Below are 10,758 nucleotides of genomic sequence, written 5' to 3' on the forward strand. Positions count from 1 at the left end.
CCGGGTTTGAATGCCAGTCTGGCACAACTTCTCATTTCCATCACTGCATTTTCGTCACTGCAATTTTGTCATTGCATAATACAGCTGATGGTTGACCAAATTTTCAGTTGCCAATAAATTTCAAGTACATGTTAATGTCATAGAATTACTCAAGAGCCAACGATCACGCTAGAGAGTATACGTGACAATCTACCAAGTTACATTTTAACCTTGAATGTTCCACACACACTTGTCCCAGAGGCGTTGGTGGAGTATCAGTTACGTCGCGACCTCGCAACTTGGTCTCGTGTGTATCCTGCTCCACTGCTAACATCCCTGCGGTTTGGTAGCTCTTGAATGATTATAGATAGGACGCTTTTATTCAGAGGGCATGTACATTAGTATGTTCTGCAGAAATGATTAGCTTTTGAACCATGTCGGCCCGCATGTTCAGGGTAAACATCCGTGTCGCGGCACAACACCACCTACCGGTAAAATGTGGATGCGGCTCTCATTGTCGCTATAGACCGAAGATAATGGATCAGTGTGACCTGAGCAGACGGGCAGGATATCTCGCAGATGTAAGAACGAACCGTATCCTCAGGTGAGTGAGTTTGAAATAGGGCACGTTTTTGGCATGAGGGAATGTGATTCATCCGTCTGGGAAACTGCTGCTCGTGCAAGACGAAGAGCTCTGGCAGTGCAACGGGGGTGAGTAAAATGGATCACGGAAGGCCGTAGCACACAATGTGATGGGTCAGGTTGCACTAACTGGACAGCCCCCCCTCCCAGGAAGATCAACGCCTCATCCGAATGGCATCGCAGGACCGATCTGCATCCTCCGGCTCTAGAGCAACAGTGGAACAGTGTAACTCACCGCACACTATCAGGTGTAACAGTCCGTTGCCGTATGTTACGGCATGGGTTACGTGCTCGTAGGCCACTTCTCCGCCTACCTTTGACGAATGTGCAGACACTTGCTAGACGGCAATGGTTTATCGAACGACGTCACTGGGGACACAAATGGCATCAGACAGAGTTTTTGGACAAATTCAGGGTCTGTTTGTTTGAAAATGGTGGCCGCGTTTTGGTTTGCCGCAGATAAGGGGAGTTGCACAATGACTTCATTCGCGCAAGACATACAGCGCCAACTTAAGGCCTCATGGCATGGGGTTGCTTATTGGGTACACATCACAGTTGGTGCGTGACCAGGGCACTGTGACCAATGTGACCTACGTGAATGACATCCTGCGACCCTGGAATATGGTGACACGACGGGTCCAGTGCTGTGATCCAATGTCAACCACTGCAGATGAACTTTGGAACCAGGTGAATACAGCAAGGACGCCAATCGCGCCTTATATATCCATCACGCATGGAACAAGTTATCAGGGCCCATGGCACACCCTGTACCTACGAGGCAACAGGGTACATGCTGAGCGGAGGTGACTAAAATGCTAATTGCGTCCGTAGAACATATTAATGTACAGTCGTGGACAAAACGAACGAGACCCCTCGCCTTTTCGTTATGCTGATCCGCACACATTTAATGTCTGCTACACAGCATAACAGGCAAGGCGACGAAGTGCTAGCAACATACTATGCACATGAGTGTAATTGAAAAAACATCCGAATTTTTTCAAACTGTTTTCAATCATGTGTAGGACTATATTAATGCTGATTAGTGAGTTAAACACAACAAGTAAATGTAAGATATAAATGAAAGAAGAAACGCTAATCAGTATGAACTGTACTAACAAAAATGAATTTCAGCTTATCGATATAACATAACTGTTTTAGTAAGAACAAGTACCCAAAATCGATACAAATTAGCAAAATGTTACGCGCATTCCACCGCAAAACGGTCTGTGTCAATGTTCAGACCAGTCATACTGGATTACCGTTGCTGACATTCCACGAAAGTGTGCAAATTTAGCAATGCGTGAAAATTCATAACGAAATTCAGTTAAAAATCATTCAGTATCAACTGCCTCATGCAGGAAGATACTGAAAACGCACCTAGAGGACAGAGAGCTTGTGCGTAAGCGCCTCCAAGTTTTCCTTACTAAATGTGAAACAGTTGCGGCGAGAGATCAACTTCTTCGGTTACCGTGACGCAGATCTCTGAAGGCAGAGGGAAACTGGAGAACTACGCGCACAGTGATCCGTTGTGATACAGAAACTGTGAGAGGGAAAAGCCAGTGCTTCCACGTAGTGTCGAATGTGATGCTTCCTTCAGAGCGGATGCTATTCATTAAAAGAAAAAAATAAAAGTGGGTACGGCATTATTGGCGGAGAAATCACATGTGGGGTGTTCGATCGTCGTTTTACTTGGCGCCACTTCGGCGATTTGGGCGTCGATGATGAGCAAAAGACACAGGCGCACTTACACACACAAGCACACACACACACACAAAGTCCCGAGCCGAAAAATCCTCAACCTTCCCTTGGCCTCGTGATCCAGAGCTATGCTAACCACGTGACCACGAACTGCTTACACAGTGAAGGAGAACTTACGTTACAGGAAGATCCTACTCCTGTGCATAACTCCACATTCGTTCACCAGCAGCTATCCAAACAACGGCATCAACGCTATGGATTGGCCGCCACAGCCTGTTGATACGAATAAAGAAAAACATAGATGCAAGGAAGTCAAATGTGAAGATACTATGCGTAACAGAAGAAATGCTTCAGTTGATCGACGAAAAAAGGAAGTACAAAAATGTTCAGGGAAATTCAGGAATACAGAAATACAAGCAACTTACGAATAAAATAAATTTAAATTGCACAGAAGCTAAGGCGAAACAGCTGATGGAAAACGTGAAGTCAAGGGCGGTAACATTAAAGAGTGCTGTGGGAATTCCATTGTTCAATGCAGAGGAGAGAATCGGTAAGCAGCAAGAGTGCATTGAAGGCTTCTATGAGGAAGAAGACTTTTACGATGACGTAATGGAACAAGAAACAGGAGTCGACAGGCAAAATATACGGGATCCAGTATTAGAATCACAATTTAAAAGAGCTTTCGATGACTTAAGACCAAACAGACAGAAGCGATAGATATGATTCCATTAGAATTCCTGAAATCACTGGTCGGAGTGACAACAAAACGACTATTCAAACTGGTGTGTAGATACTATGAGACTGACGATAGACCATCAGACTTTCGGAAAAACGTCATCCACACAATACCGAAGATAGCAAGAGCCGACAAGGGAAATAATTATCGAATAATCAGGTTAACAGCTCATGGATCCAATCTGCTGACAAGAATAATATACAGAAGAACGGAAAACACAGATCTGTCAGATGACAATAAGCTGCGCTTTAGGAAAGGTAGTCACCAGAGAGGCAGTTCTAACGTTAAGTTTGATAATGGAAGCAAGACTCAAGAAATATCAAGATACGTTCATAGGATTTGTAGAGTTTGGAAAATCGTCAGAGAATGTAAAGTGGTACAAGAAAGACGAAAGTAATGAGAAGTAGCAGAAATAAGAACAGCGAGTAACTTAATAACAGAACTGGGGATCACGAAGTAAACGAAGTTAAGGAATTCTGCTACACAGGCTGGAGGACATAAAAATCAGACTATCACTGGTAAATACGATTACTAGACTAGAAAATTCTACTAGTATCAAACATAAGAATTAATTTTAAGGAGATATTTCCGAGAATGTACGTTTGGAGAACAGCATTGTATGGTAGTGAAACATGGACCGTAGGAAAACCGGAATAGAGATCATCGAAGCATTTGAGATGTGATACTACAGAAGAATGTTGAAAATTAGGTGAACTGATATGGTAATGAATCAGGAGGTCCTCCGAAAAATCGTCGAGGTAATGAACAAATGGAAAATCACTGACCAGGAGAAGAGACAGGATGACAGGACATCTGCTAAGACGTCAGGGAACAGCTTCAATGGTACTAGAGGGAGCTGTAGACGGTAAAATCCGTAGATGAAACAGAGGTCGGAATACATCCAACAAATAATTGTGGACGTAGGTTGCAAGTGCTACTCTGTGATTAAAAGGTTGGCATAGGAGAGAAATTCGTTTCGGGCTGTATCAAACCAGTCACAAGACTGATGACTTGAAAAAAAAGAATCCATTTTAGAATATTTGAGCTGAGGTAGCATGAAAGCTGTCAGATAACCGTCCACGAAACCAACCAGCTACATCTGACGCCCTCCGACACTGTGCTCTTGAAACATGGTAGAAACTTTCCTCTTCTGGCAATTACGTGCGATTCCTCACAGATTCCATGCCAAGACGCATGATTAAATTTAGAAACAATGGGCGATTCTGGACAAGATATGAGAAAACTAAACCAGAGGCAATAAAATATGAATTAGTTTCCTCTAAGTTCCCTTTTTAACTGACATGAATAATTTAAATATTATTCTTCAGTTTCTCCCGGAGCCGCGTGGGATTAGCCGAGAGGTCTAGGGCGCTGCAGTCATGGGCTGTGCGGCTGGTTCCGGCGGATGTTCGAGTCCTCCCTCGGGCATGGGTGTGTGTGTTCATCATTAGGATAATTTAGGTTAAGGTAGTGTGTAAGCTTGGGGACTAACGACCTTGGCAGTTAAGTCCCATAAGATTTCATACACATTTGAATATTTTTTCTTCCGGCGCATTTGTTCATCGAACAGTTCAAGGTTGTAACGCTGGTTCGTAGTGTACAAGGGAAAAATATTCCGGCGGTAAGTATCTTTTAAATATGTTTTTAAACACTACATTTCTCTTTCAGTCGCTCTCTGCGTACATACTTAAAAAGTAATAAATTATGAGGGACTTTTTAAGGCTATTTTTTGTTGTTTCGAATCATCTCTCTCTTGCCTCTATTGTTCCCTCCTGCATTCTCCCAAAAAAAGTAACAGATTTCTTCTAATATTTATTCACCTTTAATATCCCCTCCCATGTCTCACACCTAACGAGCTATGGGCTGAGATTGGTAGGCAAGCTGGATGCCTCCGTTTGTATACAGCTGTTAATCATAGAAACCCACTTTCGTCGGCTCTTCTGGACTCGATGTGCTGGTTTCCCGTGAGGTCATGAGAACGTTTCTGATGTTTGCGGTGAGAGAGTTACTTGAGGTTTGTTCAGAAAGCTTCACGTTGCGGAGTAACACTGTTAGGGGCATAGCACGCTAGACTAGCATATATGATATCCATGGAGAGTGCTCAATCGCATTTCTGATATGAAAAGACTAAAAAAAATACGTTCTGTCTCTGTGTGTGCGTGTTAGTTTCATCACCAGTATCTGACATCCGAGGGCGAGTGTTGTAGTTTAGCGCAGAAGCGCTTGACTTGATGGTACGAGCTTCAGATAAGAAGAAGTTTTGTTCTCCAAAGTACTAGAAGTCTGAAACGGAAATTTCCGAACGTCCTGTAAAACATGTGAGGATCGATAGAAGTTAATATCAAACTGTCAGGCAATAGCTTAGAAGGAACTTCACTGGCTGTGAGATATTACTTTACAAATGTGTCCCACGCTCAATTACATATACCTTTTATTGCAATTTCCCTCTCTTTGTGTCATAAGCGTAGAGCAAACCGAACAGTTTATTCATAAGAACTTTTTCTCTCTTCTGAACATAGCATCAGCGATGATTGTTTTGTATTCGTCGTGGGTAGAAGTTATTTTGCGTTCTTCTGAGTATTATAGACTGTATGACAATTTTACTTTGGAATACCGTATTTCTGTCATCGTATTGTGTTACTTTCTACACTTCCTGCTTCAATTTCTGTGTACCTTTGCATTGTGCTTTTTCGGTAATCTTGATAGTTGCACTTTGTTTCTTTGCACATTTCGCTTGTATGATATGAAGCTTTACATTACTCGTAGCCTACGGAATTTCTTTTTGGATGTTCGCGTTCTGCAGGGAAAACTCTGTGTTTGTCTTCTAATTTGCATTCCTCTGTTTTGAGGGTAGTGCCAATGACAGTGTTCTCCAGAAATATCTTTCGTACGTCCATAAAGATCAACTGTTTAAGTAAGCATAATGTTTACATTACAAGCATGGTAGACGCTCCAAGAATGTTAATCACATTTGGTGAATGAGATTTTCAGTTTCCAGTGCGCTTAGAAAGAAAAACAATAGTGGCTGTGACAGCAATTCATTTATGATTTTCAGGCTGCAGTCAGTGCATCTGAATGTTATTAGTATCTATGCTTTAGCCCATAAGACTAGTTACAGAAATGAAAGTAAGTGTCATTGCTTAATACTGTTCATATTTCGGCTCTGAGTCAACTCGACAATGTACCTTTGAGAAACGAGCTACAGTCTGCATTTCCATGTGTGCTCAGAGAAACCGTTCGCAGTGTAAACGTATTATTCGTGTGGCTAGCAAACTGTCAACATCACATAATATGTTAGGAAACTTTGTGATCAAGTTACTTCCTGGAAAGGCACAGATTTATTCTGGTAAATTCACTTGAATTTTCATGCAGCTGTATTAAACAATCTGAGTGATTTTCATGTAAGATGCGGAATTGGTTCATCAGATTTATGGTTTTCAGTCGGGGAAGAAAGTTCCACAGAGAAATGAAACTACTCTCGTCTTTTGCGCCGCAGATCTCTATGTCAACTATAAGTATGGCATTGATAGAGTTTGAAACATTATTCTGCTTTCAGTAGTCGTGCGTCTAGGACATGTGTTTACATCCCTTCCACAGAGCTTCACGGTCACAAGGTTGTTTACTTCGTGTTAGTCTTCGCCAGTGCTTGCACTTTCGACATAGAATGGCGCAGCAGTACCGACAGTCTACCACCAACATTGGCTTCAGTCCGCAGCTGTGGTCTCGCGATTGCGTTCTCGTTTCCCAAGCCCGGGGTCCCGGGTTCGATTCCCGGAGTGGTCAGGGATTTTTCTCCTGCCCCGAGATGATTGGGTGTTTGTGTTGTCCACGTCATTTCATCATCATTCATGAAAGTGACAAGAGTGGACTGAGCAAACGTTGGAAAATTATACCGCGCAGCTGAGCGTCCCACAAACCAAACATCATTATCAAATGGTTCAAATGGCTCTGAGCACTATGGGGCTTAACATCTGAGGTCATCAGTCCTCTAGAACTTAGAACTACTTGAACCTAACTAACCTAAGGACATCACACACATCCATGCCCGAGGCAGGATTCGAAGCTGCGACCGCAACGGTCGCGCGGTTCCAAGCTGTAGCACCCTGAACCGCTTAGCCAACTCGGTCGGCATCATTATCAACATCGGTTTTAATAATGAATTTGCATGACGGAGGGCGTATGAAGTGAAACAATTTATACGAGAAGAAAAGTAGAATTGAACCACCAGATATGATTGAAATCCACTTCTCCAATATAAGCAGAGTGGTCTACGGTCTACGTCAAAAACACCAAGGATAAGGTGTGTGACAATTTTTTTCTTTTTTTTTTGGGTCATCAGTCTTCTGACTGGTTTGATGTGGCCCACCACGAATTCCTCTCCTGTGACAACCTCTTCATCTCATAGTAGCACTTTCAACCAGCATCCTCAATATTTGCTGGATTTATTCCAATCTCTGTCCTCCTCTACAGTTCTTGCCATCTACAGCTCTCTCTACTACTATGGAAGTCATTGCGTCTGTCTTAACAGGTTTCCAATCATCCTGTCCATTCTTCTTGTCAGTATTCTCCACATATTCCTGTCCTCTCCGATTCTGCGCAGAACCTCAATTCTTACAGTATCAGTCCACCTAAATTTCAACATTCGTCTGTAGCACCACATCTCAAATCCTTCGATTCTCTCCTGTGTGCGGCTGGTCCCGTCTGAGGTTCGAGCCCTCCCTCGGGCATGGGTGTGTGTGTTTGTCCTTAGGATAATTTAGGTTAAGTAGTGTGTAAGCTTAGGGACTGATGACCTTAGCGGTTAAGTCCCATAAGATTTCACACACATTTGAACATTTGATTCTCTTATGTTCAGATTTTCCCACAGTACGTGTTTCACTACTATACAATGCTCTACTCCAGACTTACACTCTCCGAAATTTCTTCCTTAAATTAAGGCCTATGTTTCATACTAGCAGACTTCTTTTGGCCAGGAATGCCCTTTTTGTCAGTGCTAGTCTGCTTTTGATGTCCTCCTTGCCTAGGTAGCAGAATTCATCATCTCCTTCGTGACCATCAGTCCCGATGTTAAGTTTCTCGCTGTTCTTATGTCTGCTACTTCTCATTACTTTCGTCTTTCTTTAATTTACTCTCAATCCATATAATGTACTCTTTAGATTTTTCATTCTATTATGTAATTCTCCTTCACTTTCACTCAGGGTAGCAATGTCATTAGTGAATCGTATCATTGACATCCTTTCACCTCTAATTTTAATACCACTCCTGAACCTTTCTTTTATTTCCATCACTGCTTCTTCGAAGTACAGACTTAACAGTAGGGGCGAAAGACTACATCCCTGTCTTACAACCTTTTTAGTCCGAGTACTTCGTTCTTTCTCATCAGGGGACACCGCTTTAACGTAGCGCTTTCCGTGCGCGCGAGGAGGTTTGGTTGCTCTGGATCTGGAGGGCTTTGCCAGCGACAGCGTAGCTACCAGCCGGGTCCCCCATTCCGGACAGGCCGAAGGGGAGGAACCAGACCCCCTGTGTCCCACAACGACCTATCGATAACCTCACTTCTATCCTTTTCCTAACCCTAGCCCATCCTTGTTCTTTTCCTTTACATTCCCCTCCCCCCCCCCTCCCCCCTTAACAGATGCTGGCGGTTAAACCACGTATATGGCTGCGGAAGTAATGCCAATCCCATATGCCGAGCATCTGGGCGATAAGGTGACAGCCCCACCAAAGAAGCATTGAGCCAATCACCCGCCCTTCTTAAAAAACCTGAATACTGAAACGATACTTTTTTCTTAGTCGTCCACTCTTATTATTCCGTCTTGTCTCTTGTACATAATGTATATTACTCGTCCCTCACTTTAGTTTACCCCCATTTTTCTCAGAATTTCGAACATTTTGTACCATTTTACATCGTCGAACGCTGTTTCCAGGTCGACAAATCCTATGAACGTGTCTTGATTTTTCTTTAGTCTTGCTTCCATTATCAATCGCAACGTCAGAATTTCCTCTCTGGTCCCTTTACCTTTTCTAAAGTCAAACTGATGGTCATCTAGCATATCGTCAATTTTCTTTTCCATTATTCTTGTCAGCAGCTTGAATGCATGAGCTGTTAAGCTGATTGTGCGATAATTTTCGCACTTGTCAACTCTTGCAGTCTTCGGAATTGTGTGGATGATATTTTTCCGAAAGTCAGACGGTATGTCACCAGACTCATACACTCAACACACCAACGTGAATAGTCATTATGTTGCCACTTCCCCCAACGATTTTAGAAATTCTGATGGAATTTTATCCAGCCCTACTGTCTTATTTGATCTTAAGTCCGCCAAAGCTCTCTTAAATTCTGATTCTAATACTGGATTCCCTACCTCTTCTAAATCGACTCCTGTTTCTTCTTTATCGTATCAGACAAATCTTCCCCCTCATTGAGGCTTTCTACCTATCCGCTCTTCCTCTGCATTTAACAGTGGAATTCCCGTTACACTCCTAATGTAATCCACCTTGCTTTTAATGTCACCGAAGGTTGCTTTCACTTTCCTGTATACTGATTCAGTCTTTCCGACAGACATTTCTTTTTCGATTTCTTCACTTTTTTCAGTTAGCCATTTCGTTTTAGCTTACCTGCACTTCCTATTTATTTAATTACCCGGTGACTTGTATTTCTGTATCCCGGAATTTTTCGGAACATTTTTGTAATTCCTCCTTTCATCGGTCAAATGAAGTAATTCTTCTGTTAGCCATGGTTTATTCACAGTTATCTTCTTTGTTCCTACGTTTTTCTTTTCAACTTCTGTGATGGCCCCTTTTAGATATGTCCATTCCTCTTCAAGTGTACTGTGTAATGCAGTACCAGCAGCCTTAGAGAACTTCAAGCGTATGTCGTCGTTCCTTAGTACTTCCCTATCCCAATTCTTTGCATGTTGATTCTTCCTGACTAATTTCTTAAACTTCATCGTACTCTTTACTACTACTACATTGTGATCTGAGTCTATATCTTCACGTGGTTACGCCTTACAATGCAGTATCTGATTTCGTAATCTCTGTCTGACCGTGGTGTAATCTAATTTAAATCTTCCTGTATCACTCGGCCTTTTCCAAGCATACGTCCTCTTCTTGTGAATCTTGAACAGAGTATTCACTACTACTAGCTGAAATTTATTACGGAACTCAATTAGTCTACCTCCTTTCTCATTCCTTTCGCAAGCCCATATTCTCCTGTAATATTTTCTTCTGCTCCTTCCCCTACAACTACATTGCAGTCCGCCATGAATATTAGATTTTCATCTGTTATTACGTACTGTATTACCCTTTCAATATCCTCATATACTTCCAGGTTGCAAAGTCGGACATGTATAGCTGTACTATCGTTATCGGTGTTGGTTTGCTGTCGATTCTGATAGGAACAACCCTGTCACTGAACTGTTGACGGTAACTCACTCTCTGTCCAACCTTCCTCTTCATAATGAACAATAATCTCGTTATACTATTCTCTGCTGTGTTGTTCATATTACCCTATACTCATCTGACGAGAAATCCTTGTCTCCTTTCCATTTCACTTTACTGACCCCTACTATATGTAGTGAGCAGTGCTATGGTTCGCGTTGGTGCTGTTTGTAAGTTTCCGCCCTCTGCTGGAGGCCAGACGGTTTTGTTTAGTTCTTTTTCTTCTTCTCGTGTTGACTGGCACCACTCGGTTTCGCAAACGT

The sequence above is a fragment of the Schistocerca gregaria genome, chromosome 2, assembly GCF_023897955.1.
Source record: "Schistocerca gregaria isolate iqSchGreg1 chromosome 2, iqSchGreg1.2, whole genome shotgun sequence".
NCBI classification, from domain to species: Eukaryota; Metazoa; Arthropoda; class Insecta; order Orthoptera; family Acrididae; genus Schistocerca; species Schistocerca gregaria.